This window comes from Triticum urartu, chromosome 7, assembly GCF_003073215.2.
Source record: "Triticum urartu cultivar G1812 chromosome 7, Tu2.1, whole genome shotgun sequence".
NCBI classification, from domain to species: Eukaryota; Viridiplantae; Streptophyta; class Magnoliopsida; order Poales; family Poaceae; genus Triticum; species Triticum urartu.
The window spans coordinates 591,379,275-591,398,990 of record NC_053028.1 but is presented as its reverse complement, the minus strand read 5'-3'; positions in this window follow the sequence as shown (position 1 = coordinate 591,398,990).

The window sequence follows — 19,716 nt, the reverse complement described above, 5'->3', positions numbered from 1 at the left end:
ATTTCAAGAAATTAGAATTAGTACAAGCTAGAAGACAATGCAAGATGCAACCTACATCATAGTCCCAAGTTAAATGTGTCTTATGGGTAAGTGATCGTTGCAGGTATAAGTTGTAAGCTACGCAGACGCAATTCAGCATAATCAGAAGAAATACAAACTAGACATCATACGGAAAACGCAACCACATATAACAGTTACAAATTAGAGCAAGCACCTGTGATGGTGGATTAGGGGAGATGTGCTCATCATGTACACGTATGTTCTAGAAACAGGAACATGTATCATATTCATAGGCATTATGTGTAAAGTAAGCAAATGCAATTCAACAAAGTTAGAAGCAGTACAAGCTAGACATCATACACAACATGCAACCACATATAATAGTGCCAAGTTAGAGCAAGCACCTGTGATGGTGGAGTAGGGGAGATGTGCTCATCGTGTACACGTATGTTCTAGAAGCAGGAACACGTGTCATATTCACAGGCATTATGTGTAAAGTAAGCTGATGCAATTCAACAAAGTTAGAAGCAATACAAGCTAGACATCATACGCAACATACAATCACATCTAGTAGTGCCAAGTAAGAGAAAGCACATGTGATGGTGCAGTAGGGGAGATGTGCTCATCATCTACACAGCTACGTTGACTGTCTAGCCTTACGTTGTCTTGCGAATCTTGTTGGGAGGATGGCAGAGTAGAATCTGTAGAGAACCTCCATTTCAGTTGCTCAGAAGGACCACCATCATCCAATGCCTTGCCAATTTCCTTCAGCTTTATTGATTTTGCATTGTGAGGTCAAACCGACAAGAAAAAGGATTATAATTCGCTCTTCAGAACTCATTCATGCATGATACTGACGAACACTACTCTGATGAAAGGCAAACTCATGATAGGAGGATGGAATATGTACGAAAAAAATGGACGGCTTGGCATATTCACACCTATGATGTAGTAACTAAGCAGAAGGCACTTCAGCTAATTAGAAGCACTGCAAACTAGACACCATATGAAAGGTGCAATCAATATCACTATGCCAAGTTAAAATTGTCTCATCATAGGTGGCGTTCATCAAACTAGAAGCAATACATGCTAGAAATCATATTCAAGATCCAAACCAATATCACACTGCCAACTTAAAGGTGTTCCATCATAAGTGACTGATGAAGGATACACAAGAAAAGTAGTTTCATGTAAGAACATGGTGTGATAGACAGATATAGTATGTACCAAAAACAGGAAAGCGTGTCATATTCACATGTATCATGTGTAAGCTAAGCAGATGCAGTTTACACTAATTAGGAGCAATACAAGCTAGACACCATATGCAACATGCAACCAGATATCACACTGCCAAGTTAGAGCAAGCACCTTGGATGGTGGAGTAGGGGAGGGGAGCCTTGGACCTTGTAATGCACTATCAGTACAAGGAGAATTGGTACAGATGCTCCATTTACGTTGCTGCAGAGGACCACGAGAATCTGTACAGATGCTCCGTTTACGTTGCTGCAGAGGACCACCATCACCGCCTTCCTTACTCTTTTCCATCCTCTTTCTTGATTTTTCCTTGTCAAGTCAAACCCACAAGAAAAAGGACTAAAATTTGCTCTTCAGAACTCATTGATGCATGATACCGACGAACACTACTCTGATGAAAGGCAAAGTCATGATATGAGGATGGAATATGTACGAAAAAATGGAAGGCTTGACATATTCACACCTATGATGTGGTAACTAAGCAGAAGGCACTTCAACAAATTAGAAGCATTGCAAACTAGACACCATATGAAAGGTGCAATCAATATCACTCTGCCAAGTTAAAACTGTCTCGTCATAGGTGGCGTTCATCAAACTAGAAGCAATACATACTAGAAATCATATTCAAGACGCAAACCAACATCAACTACCAGCTTAAAGGTGTTCCATCATAAGTGACTGATGCAGGATACACAAGAAGAGTAGTTTCATGTAAGAACATGGTGTGATAGACAGATATAGTATGTACCAAAAACAGGAAAGCGTGTCATATTCACATGTATCATGTGTAAGCTAAGCAGATGCAGTTTACACTAATTAGGAGCAATACAAGCTAGACACCATATGCAACATGCAACCAGATATCACACTGCCAAGTTAGAGCAAGCACCTTGGATGGTGGAGTAGGGGAGGGGAGCCTTGGACCTTGTAATGCACTATCAGTACAAGGAGAATTGGTACAGATGCTCCATTTACGTTGCTGCAGAGGACCACCATCACCGCCTTCCTTACTCTTTTCCATCCTCTTTCTTGATTTTTCCTTGTCAAGTCAAACCCACAAGAAAAAGGAATAAAATTTGCTCTTCAGAACTCATTAATGCATGATACTGACGAACACTACTTTCATGTAAGGCAGCCGCATGATAGGAGGATGGAATATGTATGAAAAACAGGACGGCGTGACATATTGACATGTATGATGTATAAAGTGTAAACTAAGCACAAGGTGCTTGAACTTGTTAGAATCAATGCAAGCTAGAAACCATATGAAAGATGAAACCAATATCACTCTGCCAAATTAAAAGGGTGCCCTAACAAATGTATTTGACCAAATTAGAAGCAATACATGGCAACAGGCTAGAAATAATATGCAATATGCAACGAATAAAGGCGACTCATCGTAAGTGATTGATGCAGGATACAGAAGAGAGGTAGTTTCATGTAAGAACAAGGTTAACACATAGATGTAGTGTGTACCAAAAATAGGAAGGCATGTCATATTCACAGGTATAATGTGTAAACTAAGCAGATGCAATTTACCCTAATTAGAAGCATTACAAGCTAGACACCGTATGCAACATGCAACCACATATCACACTATGAAGTTAGAGCAAGCACCTGTGATGGTGGTGTGGGGGAATTGCGGTCATCAACTAGAGAGCTTCGTTGACTATCTTCATTTAGCCTTGCTGTTTCTTGAGAATCATGTGGGGAGAATGACACTGCACTCTTTAAACAAGTATGGCGTCTCACAGTAACCCACTCGGGTGACTGTCTCATCATAAGTGATTGACGAGGGATACAAAAGATCATTAGTTTGATGTACGAACATGGTTAATAGACATATGTAGTATGTATCAAAAATAGGAAGGCATGTCATTATCAAAGGTATAATGTGTAAAGTAAGCATATGCAATTTAACCAAATTGGAAGGAATACAAGCTAGACACCATATGCAACATGCAACCACATTTGACAACGCGAAGTTAAAGCAAGCACCTGGGATGGTTCTGTGTGGCAATTGAGATCATCAACTGTAGAGCTACGTTTAATGTCTCCAACTCCTGACACTGCATCCTTTAGAGCGCTGAAAATCTTAGTGCTTATGTTCAAATTACACTGGACCGACTTCTGTCTTTTCTTTTCAGCATTCATCAACACTGTGTCAGAGTCTGAAATACACATGCATAAAAAACAATAGTGTGAGTATGGGTGAAGTGTGTGCACAATTAGTATAGTGTAAAGGTAGAAGATAGCAGGTCAGTGAGAAATAAATGACGGGAGACATACGATAGCTCTACAACATGCATGGCACACTAAATTACTACAGGATTCTATGAAAATAACATTCGACTCAAAAGAAACAGGTCAGTCCATTTTTTCTGCACCGTCCGATGTACAAAGAACGGGCAGATCGCCTTCATCTACCTCCATCCAGTCAGTGTTGACGATCTTCCTCGAAACGGCAGCGACCACCGGCCTAGTCCCCTACCTGCACCCTCCCCTCGACCTCACCGCACCGCCGTGCTTGGCACCGCCCCCGGCCATCCATTCAATCCCCACCGACCTCCAGATCAGGCGCAAGCAGCTCCTGCGCCCCATACCCCTATGATAGACACCGATGCACCTCTTCCCCGGCGAACAGATGGACTAGATGCTCCGCGCGCCTAAGCGGGTGCTGCTTCTTTTAATTGTGGTTCGACTGACTCTGAATTGAAATCTAGGCGGGCTACTGACCTCTAGCAAAGGGTAAATAGTAAAGGGAGGAAACCTTGTGCATTTAGTATCACGAGGAAGATGCAGCAAGAAGCGCTACACTAGTTTCTTTCGTGGGATGAATACAGTGTGAGCAGAGACATAAGGTTTGCACGAATAAGGGAAGAGGAGTACCTCTTTCTACTGGCAGTGATGTGTCCTCCTTCTATTTTTCCAATGATCTTCTTGTGGTTCGCTTGAAACGAGAAGTTGTGGAGGACGGTGCAGCCTTGGACGAACCCATGGCCAAGTTGTTGAGTGCGGTGCGGTGGCCGTCTGTCAGCAACGGGGAAGCAGATCCGAGGAGGCGAACGACAGCGTAGCGGGAATAGCTCCGGTGCGGTGGACGGTTGCGATAGTGGAGCGGCAACAGTGAGGCACAGGACGGCGTGGTCGGAGTAGTTCTGGTACGGCGCACGTTGGTGTCGGCGTCGTGGAGGCACCTCTACCTCGACTTCAGCTGCTAAGTCCTTGAGGGCGTTGCGGTTGCGGTTGCGTTGGATGACGATGTCAAGGTACCGGCTCCGGTATGATGGAGGATGACGGCGGTGGATTGGGCACTATGGGGTGGAGGACGGAGGAGGCTGGGGTTTCGCGGCTGGTGGAGAGGGCGTTTTGGTGCCCATGGAGTATGAATGGGGAAACGGAGGGAGGTGGGGAACTTAAGGGGGAACAATGTTTCGGTTTGGGACGCACTTGTTTGAAATTTGGGGAAAGTTACAAACTTTGCCCCCATCTAAAATTTTGGACATATTGCGGGTTGGGGGTAGGACAGTAATCTCAGGTGTCCCAAATGTGGGCAGGATAGATTTCGGCCGAGCGCATGGGTGTTTAAGCGCTCACGGCGTATGAATGCCTCTCGGAGGCGGTTGAGAGTGGCGTCTTGGTGAAGTTACAAACCTACCCCGGTTTAGACCTTTGGACATTGGGCCGATAGGCTACACGGGCCAGAGTCAGGACAGTAATTTCCTACCACCAAACATTAGTCTCGCGTGGTTTCGGGTGACCAGAGGCCTATTTGACGCTTCGTTCAATATTTGGGAGTAGAAGCATTAATGTTTTCGGTTCTCTTGAATTGAACATTCAGGATTTGTCAAACTTAAAAAATCTTTACTCTTGAAAATCCTAAAGCTACGATTATTTTGGAATGGAGGTGGTACATTTGAGTATACATTGTACACGAGTATATATTAAAAAATATGCAACTTACCTCAGTTCATGCATGGTTCCAGATATAGTCTCCTTGGTTGCAAAAAAAAGTTAGACATGCGTATGAATATATATAGCATGTTCAAACGCACAACAAAGATTGATGCCCCTTTTACATCTGATTTACAAATGCCATTATCTCGGGTTCAAATAGATGAATGCACTTCCTATGAATTCAAATCATCGAAACCCTCTTTATGTTGAATTCGACATGTATTCTATTTTGTAGCGAGCAATTTGGAATGTATCCATGCAAGTGACAAATGTATAAAGTGCTTCACACTAACAACATGGAGTGCACTAATTAATGTTTATATATGAATTGCAAAAGCATCCATTGCCTGTATTTCAAACCGCTCTCACTCTATGGATCGATAATATGAAATAAACACATGCACATGCTATAATTCAATAGAGTATGGGTGTCTGATAGACCGATTTTCGTCCATACGCAATTTGCAAAATTCATGATCTCATCCAAAAATAATAATGCCATTTATATTTTAATTTAATGCGTAGAACCGCCTTTTACACGTAGATGCACTATGCCTCGGCCCGTTCTCACAAACGCGCTATATATCTCTCTATCTACTACATAAGTGCACACACTTTATATGCATCGAGATTTCTCTTTCACACATGCTCAGAATCTCTCTCGGGGTGTCGGGGAGTCTCACGCACATGCTCTCTCTGTATCTCTCTCTCTCTCTCTTTCTGACTACTATGTACCACTCTTTTCACTAATCTCAGTTGGAAAACACTATTTCTCTCACATGCATATATACACACGCACGGTCTCTACTAGCCCTCTATACGCACACACACACATATTCAAACATGACGGTCACTTTATTTCAAGCTAAAGCACTATACGGTCACTGGAGTTCAGAATATGCTCATTACGGTCACCGTATACATTCTCATGGTGATCATACGGTATCTAGCTCATGATACGTCTCCGTATTTTCTGGATGACACTGACGGACTTTGCATTTGACGCGTGCTCTGCATTTTGTTGACGACACTTACAGTCATGTATTTGAAGAGAAAGCACGATATGGTCACTGGACTTCAGATTAAGCTCATCACGGTCACCACATACATTATGTCGTGCTAACCAACATGTGGTTCGATGGTTAGGAGGACAGTGGTTTCTCGAGCCCACTAGGGTTAAAGTCTCGGTGCTCGCATTTATTCTAGGTTAATTTCAGTATTTTCCGGCGATGTGTGTTCAGTGGGAGGAGACGTTCCACTCGACTACGAGGCACCTATGGTGACTTCGTAAAATCTCAAGATCATATGCTGGCTAACTCTGTTGAAGGTGCTCATAGGGGTAGGGTGTGCGTGTGTGCGCTTATAGCGGTGAGTGCTTGCGCGGCCCTTGCGTTTGTACCGTGTTAAAAAATACATGTCATGATTATACGGTCACTGGCTCACCCGTACAACTCCGTATTTTGTTGATGACACAATCAATTGACCAGTCAAATGTTCCACATGGCGCAACTAGTGTTGCACCATCGGGGCATGTAACCATGGGGCCCACCTGTCAGCCCGTATAGGGTGATCATACGGTCACTAGCTCACCATACAGCTCCGTAATTTGTTGATGACATGATCAATTGACCAGTCAAACGGTCCACATTCAGCAACGCACATTACCATAGGGCCCACCCGTCAGCGCGTATATGAAGGACAGAAATGGTAATAAATTAGTCGTCGGTGGGTACTCGAAGTCACAAGACCTCTGGTTGGCAGTCGTCGGCTGTGGGGGCACGTTGATTGGGCGGTGGGGTGGGGATCGCTGGAGAAAAAGATCGGCGCGGGGGGCCTAGAGGGATGGCTGGAGCGGCGGCGAACCGGCGGTGTGGAGTGGTTTCGGGGCGGGCGGGCCGGCCGCGGGTGGCTAGGGCCGGCGGTTTGGTCGGTGATGGCTGGTGGCTTAGGGGGTGGAGTTTGATGATAAACTGCAGGCCCTTGATTTCATATCCAGCGGCTGGAAAATCTAATGACCAAAGATGAAAAAGTCAGTTGACTGACGTGTAGCCTCACCCCGCACGTACGCATGCACACACGCAAGACATGCACACATGCATGCATGCAACACTGACACGTACACATAACAAACACACACACGCATGCAGGCATGCAACACTGACACATACACATGCATTCACGAACACACACACATACACACACATGCATGCAACACTGAAACGTACCCTTGCACGCACGCAACACTCGCATGCCTACATGCACACAGCAGACGACGCAAGACACACGCTCAACCTATACGTGCATGCAACCTTTGTTAAGGACATGGATTGTTACGGGTATTAATCAATCTTATCTATGATAAGCATAATATTGATGTTTGTAGCGGTCTTTATGAATCACAACGTATCGAATGGTCTATCAACATAGTAGGCTTATCTACATGAAAAGGATGACGTCACACTGAATGAACAATCATCCGTTTATGAAACGCCCGCTTCTGACCGCCCTGGCCCACCAAAGGTTCCTCTGCTGTACGCTGCCTGTGTTGGGTCACTGACATGCAGGCCATGTACCCAAAGAGCCCACACGTCAGTTGAACAACAGCGCGGTGTCCTACGTCAGAGTCGAGGGCGCCACTCGCTGCACATGGCGACTGAACATGCCGCCTTGCCGCATTCAAACGCCTCCATGAAACCCGCCCCGTGTGGAAGCCGAGAAACCCACTCTGGACACACGCCCGTTCATGATCGGGCCGGCAATAAATGCAACGCCGGCCTAGCTCCTCCCGTCCGCCGTCTATTTAATCACCTATTTAAACGAGGCCAAAAGCCGGCCAAGAATCGCACACCTCCGCCGCTCCCCTATCTCCTCCTTCACCATTTTGCCCACTCTTACAATGGCTTACGAAGAGTAGTTATTTCGCACAAGCCATTTCTCTAGGTTTGTATCTCTCACACACACCCACGTAGGTGGGGGACGTGAATGAAGAGAAGAGGTGCACGCACGGCGCACGTACTCCCATCTCTTTCCCAACCACACCCGCACGGGTACATGGTGGAGCTCATTTCTGTACGAAAAGGCAACCCATGTGGTAATTTGACACGTGTACTGGTTGTCCACTTGGTGGAGGGAGGATCGTCTACCACGGGTGAACAAACAAATTGCGACCTGACGCGTTATGTTAGAAAAAGAGGCAAACCATGTGGGGCCTACCTTAGAGGCAAGGCTCTATACTCTGGAGTACTTTTGATGTGTCCCGTCAACTCGCAGAACGAGGATAAGCTTGCTTAGTACGCCATCTACCCCGCCCACGGGCGCGGTGGCTTGCAGGATGAGGTGAAGCTTTCTTACTAGTAGTAGTACTGTACGCCTTACGCCCGCTCCCTCGCCCACGCGCGCGGTGGCTCGCAGGACAAGGAGAAAATTTTACTACTCGCTCCGTTAACTCCTCGTCCATACTACCTTGGTTAGAGAGATTATCATATTGTTTGGAATATGTATGTTATTTAGTACTCCCTACAAGGCCACTATAAAAAAATACATTTTGCATCTATACAAGGCCACAAATAGTAATTGAGACAAAAGTTACTACTCCTTCCTTTCCAGTTTATGGATCAATTTCAAAATCTCTCCAACCAAGGTAGACAGTGAGTGGTCCAATTAATTTCGTACTCCTAGTTTGCACAAGTAATTAGTATGCTCTTTTTTCTCAAGAAGTTATGTTTGTCGAGGCATTAATTAGACGAATGCATGAATGACCACTAAATTTCGATGAACTTCTACATGCATTGGTGAGTTTTCTCTTGACACTGCTTGCATCAGGTGATCTAACGCACTTTGAAATCCAACATGTGATAGTACTACGACTAGTAGTAGAATTGAGACCTATAAAACGGAAAAACGAATGTTTTTTAGATGAGCCCTATAAACACTAGTGGGTACGTACTCCGTAAAATCAGATTTTCCCAAAACTAAGTTGCTCAACTTTTATTTGCTTGTTTCCCTTCCTATCTCCTTGCCTCGAACAGACTATGCCAAACTCCCCTGCCTGCCGCGCTGAAAAAGACTCGCCCTCACCTTTTTTTAGTCCGAGTTTGTATCAATGGATCGCGCGAAGCAGCAAAAACCCAAGCCGTGTCTTGTACTCCCCCGTCGACGCTCGCTTTCATGAATTATGTACTTCCTGTCGCCGACATGTGGGACATATAGCAACCGGTTCGACGTGTCAAGCACCAAATAATAGTGCAGAACAGCAGGGGGGACGCACTCGAGTCGTACCGCCCCAGTAGTAGTAGTAATGAGCAATGAGACATCAAATCACAATGCCGCACCTTCCCAGACGGACGAAGCAACCATTATTTCACACTTCGGTTCGCCATCATCTCAAACCACGTAGTATTGCTTCTGCCTCAAGAGGGACAAGCGCATCGCCTTGGTACATCATGACACATGGGACCACATGACAGGCCATGCTCCCCTGCCGATCGCTCGGTAAAATCACCTAATTTTTACTACTATACTTCCTCCATATCGGTTTACTACATGGCATGCACGTCGTTCTAGGTTGAGAATTTAACTGGCTATATATGTGATGAACAGTGTATGTTTAGGAACTACATCCGCTTAATAATCCAATGATATACTTTTTGTGACATAGTAACTCAGATTTAGTTAGTCAAATGGATGACCTAGAACTACGTCCACGCCCTATAAACCGAGATGTCCAAAAAAACGAGATGGAGAGGGTAGTTCAGTACATATTTTTTTAGATCAATATACTCGGGATTCATGAAGGAGCAAAACCAAGTGGTAGGCTGCACCTGTCGTGTTGGCGTAGCGACCCATGTAGGGTCAGTCCGCACACGAAATGGCAACACACTTAACAGGACCCCTTTGGCCGACATGTGGCTCATCCACCGTCTTGTTCCATGTGTGATGCACCAAATTACAGTTCGGAGCAGTGGGTGGAATTGGAGGCACCCCGGTCGTAGCGCCGCAATAGTAGAAAATGAGCGATGAGGGGTCAAATCACAAAGCCCCACCTTCCCCGCATTAAGCTGGACAGACGAAGCAACCACCATTTCACTCTAGGGCACAAGAGCATAAAGAAAATAGAAAACCAATGATGCGTGCGACAGCTATCTAGGGCACCCTAGGGTAGGGGCCTCAACTACAAATCTTTTTTTTGAAAGCGCCTCCACTACAAATCGGCTTCTCCCTCGTCCTCTTGAAGAAAACCGATGATGCATGTGGCGGTAGTGTTTGTAGGAGTACTACTAGGGCGTGCGGGGCCACGTCGTATTAAACGGGAGAGGGATTGAGTTCAAGACAACGCCTTAAATATGTGTGGGCCACTTGGTTTAGGGGAATGAGGCAGCATTTTGGGTTCGGGGACCAGTGGAGATATAGTACGTACAAAAATTGTGGATGTAGGTTCGACCGAATGGCAATGATGCATGGGCCCTACATTTTGATATACCCGGGGCCGCGTGAAATTTTCTACTCTACTCAGAACTAGTAGGGTACACATGCATTGAACGCATGAGATTTGTAAACCAAATTATGAATAAATACACACTATAGCATGTAAAGCTGTGAGTCATATATGCATGATGTACATGTTCGTTTAGTTCTTATAGTTCATCTCATTCAAAATCAATTAGTTTTATAAAAATGTTAAGATTCATGGGGTTGTGCATTGTAAAGCATAAAGTAAAAAACAAATAATGGCAATTCATTTAGAAAAATCAATTATGATACGGAAGATTCTATAACAAAGGAGAAGTGCTTGTGTTTTGAGGTTTGTGCATTATTCTTAACTTCAACCATGGAGTCTTCTAAACTGTACATGTGGCAGATCTGGTGGAATGTTGATGATATCCAACGGCCAGTACAGCTCGGATTTGCAATCTCTGCACTGTTGGATTAGCTTCCTCCAGCGACCATCTTTCAAGTTATTCGCACACTATATAGTTCTTCTGCCATAGTTGCATGTCTTGAAAAAAAGTAACTAGTGGGTTGTACTAGCTATTTAGGAATAGAAGTTGTATACGTGGAAGTTATAGGAAAAGAGACGACATGGAGTATCTCAATTCCTATGAGTAGGGATTGGAAAAGAGATGTCATTTGGTTGACATCATAGGAACTTTTCTATTGAATCTAGAGATGCCATGTATCTCAATTCCTATGAGGGATTAGAAAAGAGATGTAATTTTGTTCATATCATAGGAACTTTTCTATGGAATATACACAAATGTTTATTTTCCTTTGAAATTATGGGAGTATAGGAATCCATTCATATGAGCCAAGTGGCTCTAAAGCTATAGAAATGATATCATGTTTATTTCGTTTGAAATGTGGAGTATATGAATCTATTCCTATGAACCAATTGGCTATAAAGGGAAAATTCCTATAAAAATCATATCATATAGGGTTCCTATGATGTTCCTCCACACCAAAGGATGGTTGAAATTGCTGCACGTGATACGATGGTCTTTGTTTGTAGACTCCTCCCCCATCTTTATAGTTACCTCTCGAAGATGAATGAAATGATATATACAGGGTATTCTAAATGTGCAATTTGGTACACGAAAACTCGGTAAAAGTTTGTGAGGTTCGAATTTTCAATAAAAATATATGCACTACATTTTGGAATGGAGGGAGCATACGGCATTTGCTAACACTCACGTGGAAGATTTGTTTGTAGGAGGAGTGGCTGTTCTGTTAATTGCATGGCAAAACTGACACTGTCGGATGCCGATCTAACTGTTCTAACGACGTTCATCAGGAAAAGCCTTGTGGCGAACGGATAATGATTTACGGACACATGCATTGCATTGATACGTGCCCCCCTCTCTCTCACGCACACGCACCCTCCCGAGTCCTCTCGCACCCACCGTCTATCTGCAGGTAGACGTCACACACATATGTGCTCTTCACACCCTACCCTCAAGACTTCTAAAAAACAAAATATGTCGCGCACATTTTATTTTAGCTCACACATCACACACTTATACTATTACTCTTGTGGCGAACGTTCATTGGGCATAGTATATTGTACTCTCACGAAGAGAAATGGTGCACGCACGCACTAGTTCTCTCACACCCACTCGCGGGTACACGTAGGAGCGCATTTTTGTGAAGATGATACAACAAAATCACTCCACTATATATATAAGCAGGAGCCTTAGTGCTTGCTTTACTAGGGTTCCTCTCATTTACTCTCTCATGCTCTCCAGATCTAAGCAAGACATAGGTGGCCACACTCTCTCTCAGCTCATGGCTGGTCACAAATCCGGTCGGACAACCTCGACCGGGGCAGGGGTGTAGGTGCATCATTCACGCTATCGTTGGCGCCGAGGGAGGAGACCAACGGCTGCCCGCGCGTCCCGATCGGTGGCCGTGTTGTTCTCTCCGAGAGAGTGCTGGCTCCGGAGGGCCTCCGACCCCTTCTTCCTCTTTGCGGTATTGTGGCCAAGATGCGGCCTCCCGACGCCGTCTTTGCCACATGCCGACGACCCTCGGGTATATATTGCTTCGAATCCTGCCTTGCTCTACTGCCCCAGCTCCCCACTTGGCTTCGTGTGGATCTTTTTATACTTCCGTCCGTTGTTCCAAAGCCACCTAGACTTTTACTATTATTAGAGGTAAAGCTAGTTCATACAGTCGACTCTAAGAGTTGGTTCAAATAGGGAAGAAAGTGGCAAAGCTGTAGCGTGAATCTAGGACTTGGTTCTAAGAGGAAACAAGGGAAAGTAGTAGATACTGGCTACCCAACCGGTCTCTTGGTTGAAAAGACGAAGAAAGCATGGTGGATGGTGAAGGGTGGGGGAAGTGGACCTATCTCTTGGTTGAAAAAGGAAAGAAAGTGATGGGTGTTGGGGGACAATGCAAATGAGAATGAGAAGGTCTAGATTTCCTGTGCTCACATAGGAAAATGTCGCCGAGGAGATAAAAAATGGGACAAATGCAGACATGCTGCCTGAGTGTTTGCCGCTCTAGGTAACCACATCTGCCTCACCACTTTATGCCCCTGCTGTCCCTACGCCCATATCGCTACTGTTAATGTGAAATCACATGAAGCATTAAGCAAAGCCACCTAATGTCACTAATAAGTAATGGTCTAGTGCCGTCGATAAATTGAAGCAATGCCACCACCATTTTATGAAGTGCTTCCGTCTTGCTTTATTTCCCATGAATTTTGTTTTTGCAGTTACACTTAAATCTTACACCGCTAACATTGCTTCATCCCAGTGGAACTGCACAAATTTGATTGCACATTTAATGACCATGTGCTACTCTCATGACAGTAATACTAATACTATTGTTCTGCATGTTAATCTAGTGGTAGTGTTGATGTGATGTGATGCTACTTACTTAAGTACACTTTCGTACTGTCAATCTAGTGCCAATTATAACACAATAGATGCTGCTGTTAATCATATGCCATTGCAAATATCTACCACTGTTTAAATAACCGTATTTCGTATTTGCACAAATAGGGATGTCTGTCTTCATATCGTTTCGGGATGTTTGTCTCCATATCGTTTCTATCTGTGCAATCAAAAGCACACACCTCAGTTTTAGTAGAACTGCGTAAAATGAGATGGCTATCCCTCATTGTCGTCGTCTAACCACCCATCTTCCAGGTATTCCTACATTGGTAGTTACTAGGTAGAATGACCAATGCAATATAAAAGAAGTTGATTCGTATGTTTTAGTTCCTAATTGCAGTGTAGGGACGAGCCAAAACAACTGCATCATAGTCCGGAATGCACTTTCTACCAGTTCATCCATGGACCGAGGACTAGCTGGCATGGCTGCACGGCAGTTTTTTGGACAGGTGCGCAGACAAGAGGCATTGTGGTCTGCTTATTTTTGCAAATAGCGGTGCTTAAATTTAGTGGAATGCACAAGAATTTCAGCTGGTCAGTACACTACATGGTTCATTTCAGCATTCCAGCTGAGAACACAATTATAATTCATTATTCTGGAATGAGAGAACCTAACCCTGGATGGTGGAAACAAGAAAAAACCAGAGTGAACTCCAGCAAATTTAAGCCTGCCGGGAAGCCCTTTGCTCAGAGAAGCCTTGCTTGTTTTTTCCTGATTTGTAAACCTTCTCACAACTTTGTCATTTGTTCTGAACTAGTATATGTTTTTTATGTTCCATGAATCATTGAGATGTATAAAATTGCTTAACTTATGCTTTTCAAGTTTTTTATGAAGCCGAGTTTAATGTGAGTGTTCCACATGAATGCTGGACTAGCGTGTGAACGTTTGGAATTTACATTGTGGCCTCAGTTAACTGCATGAACCACTATAACAAGATACATAGTTGATTATATGTCAGACAGCAGATTGTTGATTGTTAGTTGGTCGATAGCCTAGTGTTGAAGCGAGCTGAGCCAATGTGCCGTGTTTTGCACAACTGCTTACAAGTGGGGTAGCACCAATAGTGTTTACAAGTACTTATGTATACATCGGCGCACAGTTCTTAAACGAGTACTCTATTTCATCAAAAAACACACTGCTCATATGATAAAACTAGTGAGGACGCATCTATTTCGGCAACAATTACAATGATTCACGGGCACACAAAAGTAGCAGCAGTTCCCATAGACGGATTCAAACAGAGTACTAGCCCCAGTGGGATCGATAACAGGCAAGGTTCGGATAATTAGACAGAATCCAAACTACTATTAAACACTAGCTGGGGCAAGTATTTCATGCCTCGATCTAATTTGTACTGGACACAAGACGGACCTTGCCATGAACATCATCGAGGACGTCCGGCAGCAGCTCAATCCTGTGAACCTTCATGAAGACAACCTTGTGGCCTTGCCACTCATAAACTTTTTTGTTGAGGCATGCCACATCATCTTCCTGCGTAAGCTTGACAAGAACAGTATGCCTCACAAACGAAGGAGTAGCTTTGAACTTCTTGTGCTTCAGTACACCCTGGAAAACACGCTTGACAACAGTGAGGCTGTAATACAACTCTTCATTGGTATAAGAGCAATTGGCTTCCAGGATCCAACATCCTAAAAACTCTATTTTCCCAGTGCGTATATTTAGGTCATCCACCTCATAGCGAGTGACATGTACAACCACGCAATCCTTGTCTGCATCAGGGCTCTAACTGAAACAGAAACAAATTCTGAATTACTTTCCAGTATAAGAAACACAAGTTATTTAAACCACTATGTATAGCATGGCATCGAAGCTAATAAAATTTTGCATTGTTCATCACCATATACTTAGATGAAAAACCTCAATCGAGATCGGCAAAGAATAAAATCACCTTGGGCAGCTCAGCGGGGGGGGGGGGGCACATCCTCGAAGGGGGAAAACTACTCCTGCAGTGCCACAAGGGCTCTAACCTCAAACGGGGCGTTGACCATCTCAGTAGTGGCCGTGAGCATATCTGGGGTCGGCTCGGTGGCTGCCTCCATCTTCTTGGAGCTCTCTGTCTCGTGGGGATCAGCCTCCCACGTCTGCTCCAATATCGACAGATCTTTGCCTGGTTCTCCTTGGTCAATCATGAAACTGACAAATACTAGGAGACCAATGAAAGGAAAACACAATCACAGTGATAACGAAACAAAAAAGAGAGTGAGGATCAGTTACTGCTTTGCAAAAGTTTTTTTTTCTAAATGAAAATATACCAACATCACGAATCCGCTTACCTTCCCTTCGTTGGGAGAGAAGAACAGTGGCAGATGCGAGTGTTGCCTTTCTTGAAGACGGTGAGGGAGAAGGGGATCCAGTGAAGAGTGAAATGATGTTGCTTCATCTGTCAAACTTAGACTGCGGGGAGGTGGGGTTTTGTGATACGACTTCTCATTATTGCCGCGCTACGACCGGGGTGACTCTTCGCCTGCATACTGCCTTCTAATTTGGTGGATGGCATATGGGCCCGCACGCTGCATGGCCTGCATGTCGGTGAACAAAAGTATAACGGCATTCATTAGAGGGAGACGTTACAATGACCTAGGAGGAGCCAGAAGCGGTATGGTATCCAATGTACTAGTAGTAATTGTTTTTCTGGGTAGCTGTAGAGTGTCTTCACTGTACTACTAGTAATTGTTTCTCTGGGCCCAAGACAAAACAGCCCATCCACCCTAGTAAATAGTAAAATCAATTCAAAAGTCCATATATTTACTGAATAAGAGGCGCTACCCACACCCAGCACCCCCCCAAAACCTGGGTGTTCTTCTTCCTCCTCACTCCCACCCACCTCACGTCAGCTCACTCCACTTGTACCCCGAAATTCCTCACCTCACTCCTACAGAAAAATCCCCAGCTCCCCTTCTTCCTCACTACTACAGAAAAACCCCAGCTCCCCTTCTTCTTCACTCGCACTACAACTAGGCTCGTCATTCGTTACTCTGCTCAAATTCATGAGCGCGATGCGATGCCCTCGAGGAAAATGGAGTAGGCTGACCCCGGCGCCAAGAAGATGAGGCTCCCGCCAGCGGCGACGCCTGTTGTAGATCCCACACCTGGCAGCGCGAGGAGAAGCGGCGACCCTGCCCCCACCGGATCCCAGGAACCCATAGAATCTTGGGTGGACCGCTTTAGCGATCTCCCGGACGCCGTCCTTGGGGAGATCATCTCGCTTCTCCCCACCAAGGATTGCTGCCGCACCCAAGTCCTCTCAATTCAGTGGCGCCCTCTATGGCACGCCATGCCCCTTAATCTTGACAGTCGCCAGCTATCTCTCTTCAATGATTTTGAAATCCCCAGAGCCATCATCTACTCCCACCAGGGCTCCATTCAAAGCCTCTGCATCCCGTCATGCTACCTGAGCAAGCATACCATGCCCTGCATGGTGGACGCCTGGATGAAATCCCCTGAATTCACAGAACTACATCTGCTTGTGTTCTACTATTCCCCTGGAAATCACCTACCAGATACCAAACGCCATCTACCTGTGCCCTCAGCACCGATGTCCATCTCGCAGTTTTCCTCCTCTCTCCACACTGCCACCTTTGCGTTGTGCGACCTACCAGACAATCTGGTACTAAACCTTCGACTCCCATTTCTCAAGAAACTTTCACTTGTGCAGCTTCGTATATCGGAGGCCTCATTGCACAAAATCATCCACTCCAGTTGCCCTGCCCTGGAGTGCTTGGTGCTTGTTTTCACAGTTAGAATTGGTTGTCTCCAAATAAAGTCGCCTAAGCTTGTAAGAATTGGAATTTGTTTTGACAGAAGGCCGCTCATCATCCAAGATGCCCCTTCACTTCAAAGTTTGATCCTTGATTCTAGTTATTCACTGTTGCAAATAACCATCCTCTCTACGCCTAAACTGGAGACCTTGGGTGTAATACTTGATCTCTGTGCTCATTTCAATATGGTGTTTGGCTCCACAGTTCTTCAGGTACTTTATATTATCATCTGCACTTGTAACCATAAGCTGCATTTTAAATTTCTGCGCCTAATATATATATCATCTTGGAGTACACATTTTGTACTAATATTATGTTCTATGCTCAATGAAGAGTTTCTCCATGGATGGCCTATCAATGGTGCTGGATTCTGTCAAGATCTTATATATCCAAATGAATAGTTTTGATCTGAACAACATTATTGTCTTGCTGCAAAGCTTTCCATGTCTGGAGAAGTTGTATATCAAGGTGATAATTTCACGCATATTGGAAGCCCGCATAGAGTGTACTAGAATAACCGTTCAGCTATTGCTCTTTCGACACTCTTTTTTAGACCTTAACTGTTTTCAATCTTCATGTCTATTTAGGCAACAGGATGGGGTAAGAAAGTTATAACCAATCGGTGGATTCGTAAGCATTGGGATTTTCTCACTTCTCATGAGATTCGATTGAAGAAAATAATGCTAGAACGATATGTAGTCAACCATACAAACACTAGATTTGTCACATTCTTCCTGCTGAATGCGAGGTTACTATTGTCCATCAGGCTTAAGTTTATCAGCAGCATGGTTTTGATAGGTGGGTATGTGGAAGAGAAAAAAAGGAGTTTCAGGTGGGATAAAGAGCTTCTGAATGTGCCGGGCTTCTATTTACAACATATTGTGGTCATAATCCAGTAAATTTATGACCCAGGATGTTCATTCTATGGACCTGACCGATCCATTTGACTGTGACTGCCAAAAACAATGCTGGAGTTAGATGTTGTTGCCCTTTTTAACCTAGGTTTTTTTGTAAACCTGATGAACAATTAACCCTCATGCTTTTCTACAATTTGTAAGCTAGAGTTAGATGTTCTTGCCCTTTCCAACTCGGCTATGACTGTCATATTTTCTTTGAAGAAAGGCAAATGGCTTGCTAGTCATTTAAATTAGAGTGAAATATTGTAACAACTAACAAATCCCAACCAAGGGAAATAACATCACTCTCCCCGGCTTCTTGAGCTCACTTTGCATTACAGAAACCAAGTGATTAGCCCCCACCAGCACCCACAAACTTATTTTGAACTAGCACATCAAATGGGCTGTAATTTTTCATAGGAAAGGCTGCATGACTATGACAAATTTGGATTCTGACATTTGGGACCCGCGAAGAAATAGCTTATCCAAGGTGGTGTCGACTTACTAGCCAGTCAACAAACGATTCTGCCTTCCAGCCACAAATGGATTCTGCCTTCAGGTGGGATAAAGAGCTTCTGAATGTGCCGGGCTGCAAATCTTTCAAGACGAGGATAGTTTCATTCGGTTTGCCCAGAAATGGGCTATACATTTTTAAAACACATCAAACTGGGAATTAGTTTCAATTTTTTTTAATTACAAGATTTTAAATTCCACTGATTTTTGTGCATGGAAAATTATTTGGATTTTATATTTATATAAATTATTTTACAAAATAGTTTGAATGTGAATCCATATTTCGGGATTAAAAATAGTTGACCGCACTGAAATATGCAAAAAATCATATACTTTTTAACCGTGGCCAAATATGGGGTGTAATGCTAACAAAAAGAAGATGGGCTCCAAAAAAATTCTTAAGAATTAGCAAATGGCCTGTACATTATTAGAAATAATGCACATGAGAGCAGTGACTATTGGATGTCCATCCAATGGCTGTCGTGCTTCTTCAATCTCTGCTTTTCCTGCTCTAGCCGCTCAAACAAGCGCCGGCGGACTGCCTGCTCCTTCCTCTCGCGGCCGACTATGCTGCCGCGCGGGCCTCACCGGCCCACCATACTCCCATCGCTGGCCTAGCCATCCCTCTACTCACCCACACCTGCTGTTATTCTCCAGGGACGACAGATGATCCAGTAAACCCTCGTACTCCTCTGCGTGAGAAACAACTGCCGAGTCTTCCCTGGCTCCGTGTCGTTCCCTTCCTAGGCCTTGTCGTCGTCCACCGCCCTGGTGCTCTCGGCGTGGCCTGGTCAACGTGGTCAATGAACGACAACCATCGGAAGTGGAATGTACGTGGAGAGGCTAACAGCTGGATCCACGGCCGCATGCAAGGAAATACCTCCTTATTACGCGCAAAATAATGATTCCTCCACCTAACAGCT